Raw genomic sequence first — 12,286 nt, 5'->3', positions numbered from 1 at the left:
TCGGGGGCGGGCGCGGCGGTGCGACGGGGACGGGGAAGAGAGAGTGGGGATTTGGGGGAAAAGAGGCGGGATGAAGCAGGGAGAGGGAGAATTTTGGGTTAAGTGGACGTAGCAGTAGCGCGTTTACATGAAACGCGCTACTACTACCTCGACTAGCTATAGCGGTTTTCTGCAGAAACTGCTACTGCTACCTTGATTAGCTGTAGCGGTTTTCTGCAGAAACCGCTACTGCTACCTTGACTAGCTGTAGCTCTTTTTCACTAAAGCGCTGCTGCTATAACCATTTTCCCTTTTTTTCTTTTCCCCAGCATATTAGGAACATATATATTACATCATTGGACCGTTGCATAATAATGGCTAAGTGTGTATACAAAATAGGAACATATATATATATTACATCATTGGACCCATGCATAATAATGGCTAATTAAGTGTGTATATAAAATAGGAACATATATATATATATATATTACATCATTTGACCAATTCCTCAGCGCTGACGTTTTCGTTTTTGAGTCAGCTTCTTTCCCTTCTTGTTCGTCGAAGAATAATTGAGCCCCTCATTGTGACATTGCCTTTTCCATGGAGTACGATTTTTCTTTGGTAATGTAGTATTGATTCTTCTTTTGATGTATACTTCATCATCATCGTCATCTTCCCTCATTGGGTTGCCGTACTAATCATAGTCTTCCTCGTTGGCAACTCCATCCTTTCCAATGATGTTTCTTTTGCCTTTCCTCATGACAACACGACTGGGATTGCTTGGGTCGGTTATGAAGAAGCATTGTGTCATGTTCTTAGCGTGTACCCATGGCTCGTTTTTTGCGATAGCGTTCACGGTAGAGCTCTTGGCGTCGGGTATAGTCATGGTAGTGAAAATCCGGCTTTCTCTTTCGACATTCTTAGCCCATCTGACACGGAACATTGTCGTGTTGTGCAGTCCAGAGTAGTCAAGCTCCCAGATCTCCTCGACCCTTCCATAAAATCGTTCAGTTGCGCCATGGTCGCTGCCGGTCATGCATTCCATCATCACCCCTGAGTTCTGATATTCATCACTGTCCATATCTTTGGCCTCCGTGTAGAACGTGTATCCGTTGATATCATACGCCTGATAGGTTACGAGGTTGGGCGAGGGGCCATGTGCTAAGGCGTATATGAGCAATCCGTCCTTAGAGCCCTCCTCCGGGGGATTAGAAATAATATGCTCTTTGAACCAATGCAGGAAAGTGGAGTTGTGCTCTCTAGTAACTTCGGCGTCCATCCTGCATACCCCCCCGGTCACGATACTTCTTTGCAATAATATGCTCTTTGTAGCACTACCAAGTTTGCTCTGTCAAAGTCGCTGCGTCGATCTGAGTATGCCACGTGCAGTTCCCTGCGACCGTTGCAGTGACCTTCTCCTTTGAGCCTCCCATCGTGCTTGTTAACGGGCAAACCAACACTAACACCAGGCGGTTGGTCTGCGTCATATAGAAAATTCTCACAGAAAGAGATGCACTCTTGTGTCAAATAGCCCTGGACCATGCTTCCATCCGGATGGGACATGTTACAAACGAATCCTTTGATGATCCAATTCATCCTCTCAAACGGCATCATGTTGTGCAGGAATGACGGCTCCAGGTCTATTATGTCATCCACAATATGGACACACAGATGCACCATCACGTCAAAGAACGCGGGCGGGAAGTACATCTCAAGCTCATTCACTATCACAACGATCTCTTCCTATAGCCTTTGGAGCAGCTTCACACTGATCGACTTTCGAGAGATGACGTCGAAAAAGTTGCAGAGACCAATAAGCGTGTCACGGACGTGCTTGTCCATTATCCCTCTAAGGGCAACAGGTAATATCTGCGTCATCATCACATGACAGTCATGAGACTTCATCCCGCTGAACCTTTTCTTGTCCGTGTCTAGATATCTACTTATCTTGCCACAGTAACCGGAACTAACTTTGACTCCGGTAAGGCACTTAAAGAATTGATTGATCTCAGCCTGACTTAAGGTGAAGCAAGAAGGGGGGCAATAATCCTCATTCTTTATTTTCTTGCCCTTCTTCTCCCGTGCCTCTGTCTCTGTCTCTATCTCGTCTGACAGTTTACGTGGTGGCATGTGCAGATCTTCCCTGATTTCCAAATCTTGCAAGTCTTTTCTTGCCTTCGGCCCATCCTTGGTCTTATCCGGCATGTTCATCAGTGTTGCGAGCACGCTCTCAAGGACATTCTTACAGATATGCATTTGATCAAGGCAATGAGGTGTATCGAGTTTGTGCCAGTACTCCAAGTCCCAGAACACAGACTTTGTCTTCCATACCTTCAGCAGCGGCTCTGGCGCCTTTCTCATCATCTTTCCCGGCGCGGGGCACTCCTTCCAGTTTTTCAACAGCTCATCGATTTCGGCACCGCTCCGCTTACGTGGAGGTCCTCGATGCTCAACGTGACCATTGAATAGATCTCCACGGTTTCTCCACGGGTTGTCCTGTTCGAGCCATCTTCGATGCCCCATGTACACGATTTTCCCAGACCCGCCATCTTTCCTTGACGTTAGCTGCTGAGACGTCGTATCATCCATGCACCGCGTGCATCCGCAATATCCATGGCACACCTGGCCTGCCACATATCCATAACCAAGATAGTCGTGCACTGTCGTGATCAGCGCGGCTCTCATGTTGAAATACTCGCCTTTGCTGGCGTCCCATGTCTTGGCTGGTGTTTTCCATAACGTGTCTAACTCCTCCTGAAGTAGCCCCAGATACAAATTAATATTATTTCCTGGTTTTTTCGTCCCTTGAATGAGCATGCTCATGTGAATGTACTTCGATTTCATGCTCATGTGAATGTACTTCGATTCCATACAAACACGGGCCATGTGCTATGGTTGGTGCTCTGGTTGCCAAACGGATTCATGCCATCGGTACACGCGCCGAGCACGATGTTCCTTTCATCGCATTCAAAATACCGATAGAAGTTGTTCAACGCTCTCCACTGGCTTCCATCCTTGACGTGACTCAGCTTCGGATCATCTCCATCGTCGGGCTTCTTCCTCTCCGCGTGCCATCGCATTAGCTTTGCTTCCTTGGGATCTACAAAATACCTCTGGAGACGGGGAGTGATCGGTAAGTACCATACCACTTTCTGGGGACATTTCTTCCCAGCCTTCTTGTATCGAGAAGCATTGCACACCGGACAACTTGTTTTTTCTGCATGCTCCTTCCGATAAATTATGCAATCGTTTATGCATGCATGGTATCTAACGTGTGGCAGATCAAGAGGGCACACGATCTTCTTGGCCTCATCAACACTACTAGGACATAGATTACCCTCGGGAAGAACATCCTTTAGGTACTTGAGTTGCTCATCGAGGCTAGTGTCAGTCCATTTGTTTTTAGCCTTCGTCTTCAGCACTTGGAGCGTGAAACTCAAGCGGGTCACCTCAGGATTGCAATCATCATACAATCGAGTGGTCGAGTCTACCACCAGTTGCTCCAGCTTAGCCTCCTCTCTAGAAGCAGCTCTCTCAGTACTCGTGTCCTTGTGAAGCAATGCTTGAACATGAGGGTCCCGCACGATTGAACTTAGTACCGACGAACTCTGCTACATGGAGTCCATGTCGTTCTCTCCGCCGCCATGTCCGGCCACTTCTCCGCCGCCATGTCCGATCTCTTCCCTGCCGCCATTATCGCTCATCTCTTCGTTTTGCCCCGTGTCATCATTGCCTACCCCGTCGGCATCCTCAACATCGTCATCCTCATCTTCAGTTATCCACCGAGTATAGCCATCCATGAAACCAGTCATGAGCAGGTGCGCTTCGACACGACCATCGACATGGGGGTCAAGCCAAACTATTCCTTTGCATTTTCGACACGGACATAAAACCTCTGTCAGGTTATTTTCCTTCATGTCCTGCACCGCCGACCGCAACCACCTGTCCACCATCATTCCACTAACCATCGTGAACTCTGCACGGTAATAATAAACAAATTGATTATAAAAATGCGTGCATTCATCAAAGTTATACAAAAATTCGGCATGACCTTCCTTAAAAGTAGGACATATATAGATCTAGAGTTTGCCCAGAATTCGCCGAAACGGAAATAAATCGACATTTCGACAAAACATAGGCAACTCAAATGCACAATTTGGCGTCAACTCATGCCACACACACAATTTCCATAAAAATATCACACACACATGCATACATATTTCCATTTTGCAAAAGCATGAAATATTAATCACACCTCTATCTCGAGATCGAGCACACGGTGGAGATGATGATGTAGGGAGGTCAAAAGTGCACAAAGCTCTTCTTGACAAAGAAAGATCTAGTTAGGCGGCAAATAGGTCACTTAACTAAATGCTACATCTACCTAGCTAGCTATTTTGGGAGGAGACAACTTCAACTAGTGGAGGGGGGAGGAAAAAGAGAAAGGAGATGAATTAATGGAGGTGGTGTAGTTATAGCTAGGAGTAATGAAGAGAGAGAAAGGTAGGTAGAAGAGGGAGAGTAATGGGGGGAGAAGTATTGAGGAAGAAGAAGAGTGAGAGAGGGAGAATGTGGGAGGGTAGGGGAAAGGGAGGAGAGGAGATGGGGAGGGGGAGGTGGAAAAGGTGGTGCGTCCTGCGTCTTAGCAGTAGCGCGGGAGAGAAAACGCGCTGCTGCTAAGAGCGTAGCAACAATGCGCTTTCCTGTCACGCGCTACTGCTAAACGGGCCAAACCTGTGCACATTTTCAAAATTAGCAACAGCGAGGTGACAAAAAAGCTTGCTGCTACTATGGCATTAGCAGCACGCTCCCTGGCACCACGCTACCGGTAAACTTATGTCGTTGTGTACTGTCGGTGGATTTTTGTAGCAGCGCGGTTTAAGCGTCACGCGCTACTGCTAAGTTTGCACCAGTAGCGAGCTTTCCGTAGCTGCGCTGCTACTACTTAGCAGCAACGCCTATTTTTATGCCGCGCTGCTGCTAAGATTCTGTGTATAAGGTTTTCCCTAGTAGTGCCTCCGGCTGGGTGGCTTTATCATGATCGCTCGTTCGGTCGGCGAGCCGACGATGACTTCTCGGGTCGTCAAAAATCGCCTCCGAATTGACTTCGAATACTCCAAACAGATGGATCCAACGGAATTGTTGTCCTTGAACGAACTCCTGGGTCGCATCGCTGCCTTAGGGGTCGCTACAGACTATGGTCGGATCGGGCTCAAACCCGACCAGAGAGAAATCAATTCTCCATCGTTCACCCACCGGATAGTGGTAGTAGAGGAGCAAAGCAACAACTCTCCATCAACACTAAGAAAGAACTATGTTCGGATCTCTGAGTTCGAAGAGCCGGATACCTGTCCGCGGAACGACATACCTTGTCCTACGAACCCGAAATCAGATGGCAGACCTGAGAAATTGGTCGATCTCCCGGAGCCCGAACTATTAAGCTCGGAAATTTCTCAAACTTCGGATCCCAAATTAGGTCAGGGTTCGGATTTAAATCCACCCACCCACCCAGATATGCACGACCTCACGTGCATAAAGCAGCAGTCTCAGGAAACAGTCCATCACTTTTGGGCTAGATTCTTCCTTGTCAAAGACAAGATTAAATATTGTTGTGATGAAGACGCCATCTCAGCATTCCGCAATAATTGCATGGATGAAGGAATCATGAACGCCATCAACCGCCATCATATATCACACTTCGCTGACTTGGCAACCATAGTACAGAAGTACTGCACAATGGAAAGCGCCTGGAAAGCTCAGGAAGCTCATTGGGAACCATCGGTTTCCACTCAACCCCTCGTCTGGACAAAAAGGATGCACCCTCGCGGGGCGCCTGACCAAATAGTAAAGAAATCAAAACCCATTACGGGACGCGGAACCATTCTGGAGGGATGGCTCGATAGGCCATGCAAAATACACACAACACCGGATGCCATACCAACCCACAGCCTTAGAGCATGTTGGATACTCCAGCAAGTGGCCAAGAGCGGCGAGGATATCCTCACCAACAACACTGTAGAGCAACTCCCCTCGGAACACGAAGACCACAGAGTATTGACAGTCTTTGAGACTTTCGCTTCAAACAATCGGCGCAAGAGAGCACTCCGCGACCTCCTCGAAGTCTGCCAAGTCGCAACAATAAATCCTTGGAATGACATGGCCACAACTTTCAACGCCAGTGACGAACCAAAAATCTGGTCAGTCCGGGCACCAGCCGCCTTGGTCCTCAATCCAATTATGGACGGCTTTCGACTCACCAAAGTGCTCATGGACGGTGGCAGCAGATTGAACCTCATCTATGAGGATACACTCAGCAAAATGGACATAGACAGAAACCGTATCAAGCAAACTAGCACGACCTTCCGAGGAATCATTCCCAGTCGGGAGGCACAATGCGCGGGAAAAATTACAGTTGACGTGGTGTTCGGCACGCCGGAGAACTATCGGTCTATAGAGATAACCTTCCAAGTGGCCCATTTCAACAGTGGATACCACGTCCTGTTGGGGCGAGACGCATTCACACGCTTTCAAGCCATACCTCATTACGGGTATATGAAGCTCAAGATGCCCGGGCCCAACGGTATTATCACTCTCACTAGTGATCCGGATATAGCCCTCCATGCCGAAAACAAAACAACATCCCTGGCCCTTGAGGCACTATTTGTGGCCCTTGCGGCCGAAGAGTTAACCGCGCTGCGCTCGATGGTGGATAGGGACGACGTAATCCTTGACAAGCGCCCAAATCCACCTCCTTCAAACCAGCAGACGAAATAGTCAAATTTGAAGTCCACCCGACTGACCCAAAGAAGACAACATCCATCGGGGCACAACTGGACCCAATGGTAGACGCCGTACTACAAGCGTTCCTATGCGAGAACTGGGACATATTCGCCTGACACCCTTCTAATATGCCAGAAATTCCACACAGGTTGGCCGAGCACAGCCTCAATATATTGAAGGGATATAAGCCAGTCAAGCAAACACCGAGGCACTTTTCTGAACCCAAACGACAAGCCATGGGGGAGGAGCTAGCCAAGTTGATTGAGGCCGGATTCATCAGAGAAATAAAACACCCGGACTGGCTAGCAAACCTGGTGACGGTGCCAAAGAAGGATAAATCTTGGCACCTGTGCGTCGATTTCAAAGACCTCAACAAAGCTTGCCCTAAGGATCCCTTCCCCCTCCCCCGCATCGATCAGATGGTTGATGCTACTGCAGGACACGACTCGTTGTGTTTTCTCGACGCATATTCCGGATACCATCAAATCAAAATGAAGGAGTCCGACCAAGCCGCAACGACATTCATTACACCATATGGGCCATTCTGCTTCAATACTATGCCCTTTGGGCTCAAAAATGCTGGGCCACCTACCAATGCATGATTCAAACATGCCTGGAGAAACAAATCGGCAAGACAGTTGAAGCGTATGTGGACGATGTCGTCATCAAGACCAAGCACGTCCAGTCATTAATAGGCGACCTACGCCTCACATTCGACAACCTCCGGACATATGACATTAAGCTCAATCCGAAAAAATGTGTTTTCGGCGTTCCCTCTGGAAAACTACTGGGCTTCATTGTTTCCAGTAGAGGAATCGAAGCAAATCCAGCCAAAATCTGGGCTTTATCACAATTGGCCACACCAACAGACCTTAAGCAGGTCCAAAAACTAGCCGGATGCATGGCAGCTTTAAGCCGCTTCATCTCCCGACTAGGAGAAAAAGCAATGCCACTTTATCGACTTCTCCAATGCACCGACCACTTCGAGTGGACGGACGCGGCAACGACCGAATTGGAAGAAATAAAGGCTCTTTTAGCAAGCAACCCAATCCTGGCTGCGCCAAGCGTCGGTGAACCAATGTTATTATACATCTCTTCAACACACCAGGTGGTGAGCGCAGTACTCATCGTCGAGCAAGAGGAGGACGGACATAAATTCCTGCTCTAGAAGCCGTTATACTACGTATCCACAATCCTAACTCCATGCAAATCCCGATACCCTCATTATCAAAAGATAGCATATGGGTCTTCATGGCATCCCGGAAGCTACGACACTATTTTCAAGAGTGCTCGATCACGGTGGCTTCTGAAGTTCCACTGAATGACAGAATAAACAACCGCGATGCCACAGGTCGAATTGTGAAATGGGCCATTGAGCTCCTTCCATTCGACATAACATATAAGCCGCGTCGGGCCATCAAATCCCAAGTACTGGCAGACTTCGTCGCCGAATGGACAGAGGATGAACTCCCTAAATAGTACGACACATATTCAAACTGGGTCATGCACTTCGATGGTTCCAAAAAGCTGGAGGGCTTAGGGGTGGGCGTTGTCTTAACGTCCCCCATTGGAGATGTAGTTCAGTACTGAAAGAACATGCGGTGCCCCCATGTTTGGTTTTTGTAATTGATGACAATCTCTATGGACTAATGATTGCCTTGAGTTTTATTTGAAGGTTTTGTCCATAGGCTTTTCTTGGAATACATGTGTTGGTTTCAAGGAGAGTTTGTGTCGACAAAGGTTCTATTCAAGGAATTACCTAAAGATTGGTCCCGTGAGAGGTTTATCAAGACTAAGTCAAAGAGTGAATCAAGTGGATCAACCCACAAAGCGTAGAAGATGTACCAGGAGGGATCAAGTGATCCCATGATATGGTAAGCATTGCCAATTACGCTTCGTGTACTAACCCATGGTCTTCGTGCGAGTTCTTTGTGGGGTTAGGTTGCGGTGTGCAAGTTCATGTGGAGCATCATGAAGAGATCAAATGCTTGAAGCTTGCCGTTCATTGTGGTAGCAATGGATTTATGAAGATGTGCGGAAGAGTGGCTCACCCATAGTGGAGTATGGGGAGCAATCAACTAGTCTTCATCGAGCCAACACAATCAAGAAAGGTGGTCCAACGTGAGGGAGTCAAGATCGTCATCATCTAGCTCAAGTGGACCATGTGCAAGCCGAAGGTTTGCCCTTGATAGGTTTTCTATTTTTCCGGTCTCATGGTGGTAGTTGGGAGACCAGGTTATAGGATCGATTGCCGTACTATCAAGGGGGGCTCTTGATGAGTAGCTTGATCATATCGTTCGTAGAGAGATCAAACCATTGCATCATTGCATCATCCTTCTTGGTTCATATTTGGTTCTCTTTGTGAGTTTTGCAGCTTATGGTCATCTTGTTGACAAGCTCGAGTTCATCGAAAACGGAGTTCACTCGCATCTTCTATGATGTTTTCGATGATGGAGGTTTTGCCGGTTCTTCTCGGTTGGAGGTCTCACTCCTCTATTTGTTAGGCATACCTCCCCTGCCTCTTCTTACTATAACCCGAGTTTGCCGGTTCTTCTCGGTTGTTTTGATGCTACTCGTCGTCTTGTATCCAACAAGCCCGAGTTTGCTCAATTCGAAGCTCATATGCAGAAGTTGTGGCAGTTTAGGCTTTATTGCATCCTCTGTTTTCTCTGTTGTGTTCTTGAAAGCCTCAAGCGGTAGTACTGCTCTCTTGAGCGGTAGTACCGCTTGTAAGCGGCAGTACCGCGGCCCTGTGCCGCGCGTAGTATTGCTTCTTCTGGGGATGCGCCTTTTTTGTGTCGAGTTTCGCGGTAGTAGAGCGGTAGTACCTCTTATAAGCGGTAAGCGGTACTACCTCTCCACCCGAGCGGTAGTACCTCTTATATGCGGTAAGCTGTACTACCTCTCCACCCGAGCGGTAGTACCTCTTATAATTAGTAAGCGGTACTATCTCTCCCCGGAGTGGTACTACCTGTCAGGACCCCGATTCTAAGTCACACCGATCTAGCCTGTAACACCTCATATCACTTTGCGTCCTCACGCACGGTATTCCCACGGGTGTCGCCTTACCATGGCCCGGGACCGTTTGCGCCTTTTAGCTCACGTATATGATAGTGTCGCTAGCATCCATATGACAGAGAACCCAGGCCGACATGACTAGTCATGAACCCAAGGTGGCACTAACTTACGGGGACAGGCATACATGAATCAACATCGAGCATATCGGTCAGCAGCATGCGAATCCGGGCTGTAGCAGGCTAGGCAGGACTCCGGATGTCACCGCGTGACATTTCCCCGAAGGGACAGACACAGGAACGAAGTGAATCACATGCCGGCCAGTCAAGTGTTCTGGAGCAGTAGTGCTGGGCTAGCAGGACTCCGGTGAACCGGGCTGTAGCGGACTACTATGGCTCATGGAAGCACAAGACTACATTTCCCCATAAGAGAGGCTACCAAGGATAAACAACTAGGTTGTCGGATCCCACACATACCAAGCATTTCAATCATACACACAATATGCTCGATATGTGTAAATACAACATGGCATCACAACATAACTCTACGACTCAAGTATTTATTCATTAGGCTGCGAGGAGCCAGAAATACAAACATGGGTCTCATGACCCAACGTACAGAGCATACAAGCAACAAGAACATGCGGAAGCTTAACTTGTCTGAGTACAGACAACTACAAATGAAGAAGGCTCAGAAGCCTGACTATCTACAAGACCCTCCCAAGGGTACACGATCGTAGCTGAGGTAACAAGCTAAACGTCAAAGTCCACGTGGAACTACTAGCGAGTCTGAAGTCTCTCTGCAAAACATAAATTAAGCAAACGTGAGTACAAATGTACCCAGCAAGACTTACATCAGAACTAACTACATATGCATCGATATCAACAAAGGGGGTGGTGGAGTTTAACTGCAGCAAGCCAGCTTTGACTTAGTGGCTAACCTGAACTACGACTGCAAGTAACTCTTTTGAGGTGGTGCACACGAGTCCACAAATTCACCATATCAATACACCACTATGGATCCGCTCCCGTCTCCCTGCGAGAACGCCATCCATAGCAGTCACACTTATCTTGCTCATTTTAGAGTATCCACTTTCACTTGTCTATGAACTATGCAAGGGGTCCAAGTTTCCATATTCGGGGAATCCGGCTATTCGAATAGATAATGATAACCCTGCAGGGGTGTACTTCTTCACACACGCTCTCGCCACTTACCACCATGTACACATCGTGTACCTCGGCAACCTTCAAGCGGAAGCCTGGTCAGGGAGTCGGCCACGACCTGACTAACCACACAAGTCTCTAGTCCAGGTTTATCGCCTATTCGGGTTCCATCCGCAAGGAGATCCGGCCGGGGTGTCGCTCGCGGCCCCAAACGATGTGTAGAGGGTTCCCAAGCCCACCATCCGGGTGCCACTTGGTACATCGGGCCACTGTGCCTAGTCTGTCCCAAGCCCACCTGTACCGGGTGCCACTTGGTAGACTACTAACACTACCTACAAACACCAGAAACTAGTTGCAACTCCTGGACAGAGATCGAGTTGATTAATAAGTCGAGAGAGCTTGGAGCGCCCGAAGCCCAATGTGTGGTAGTAACTGTTCATGGATCACAAACACAAAGCTCAGTTCCTGAGGATGGCTACAATGAGACAACCCACCATGTACTCCTACATGGCCTCTCACCGCTACCTTTACCAAATCGTGTTCACACACTTAGCTCTCAACGGTAGGACATGTTCACCACATTCCAATTCATCCTCAATGAATCATACCTGACTCAACTCTAAGCAGTAGCAGGCATGACAAACAAGCATGAATGAGTAGGCACAACAGGGCTCAAACAACTCCTACTCATGCTAGTGGGTTTCATCTATTTACTGTGGCAATGACAGGTCATGCAGAGGAAAGGGTTCAACTACCGCAACATGTAACAGTTGAATCGGTGTTGTCCTAATGCAGTAAAAGAGAGCAGAAGCGAGAGAGTGGGTTTGTATCGAAAAGAACAAGGGGTTTTTGCTTGCCTGGCACTTCTGAAGATAATATAACTCTTCATCGGTGTCATCGATCACGTCATCGGAAACATCGTCTACTAAGAGGGAAGAACCACCGGCAAACACAAAAGGGAACCACAATCAATCCAATGCACATTCATATGAATGATATGTCATATTAAAGTACTGAATTGACCTAGTGCAATACTTAGTCATATTCATTGAAGTGGAATTCAAACCTATAGCAAATTCCAACTCCAAAACTAATTACCATTTATTCCATAATCATGAATTGTCCTAGTAAGTGAGGTTAACTTGTTCAAACATGCATGAGAATGGTACAGATGGATAGATTGCATTTTTCTAATAATTTTTCATATATAAATTATTTCATTTGGAGTTACGGTTGATTTTCTATGATTTTTAGAAGTTTTGGCTATTTCTGGAATTTCCTGATTTATTTAAAACCCAAAAGTCAATTACTGCATCAGCACTGCATCATGCCTGCGTAAGCAGGTC

Source organism: Triticum aestivum, chromosome 3A (assembly GCF_018294505.1).
Source record: "Triticum aestivum cultivar Chinese Spring chromosome 3A, IWGSC CS RefSeq v2.1, whole genome shotgun sequence".
In the NCBI taxonomy this organism is placed as follows: domain Eukaryota; kingdom Viridiplantae; phylum Streptophyta; class Magnoliopsida; order Poales; family Poaceae; genus Triticum; species Triticum aestivum.
The sequence above is the reverse complement of the archived record's forward strand: the minus strand, read 5'-3'. Positions refer to the sequence as shown.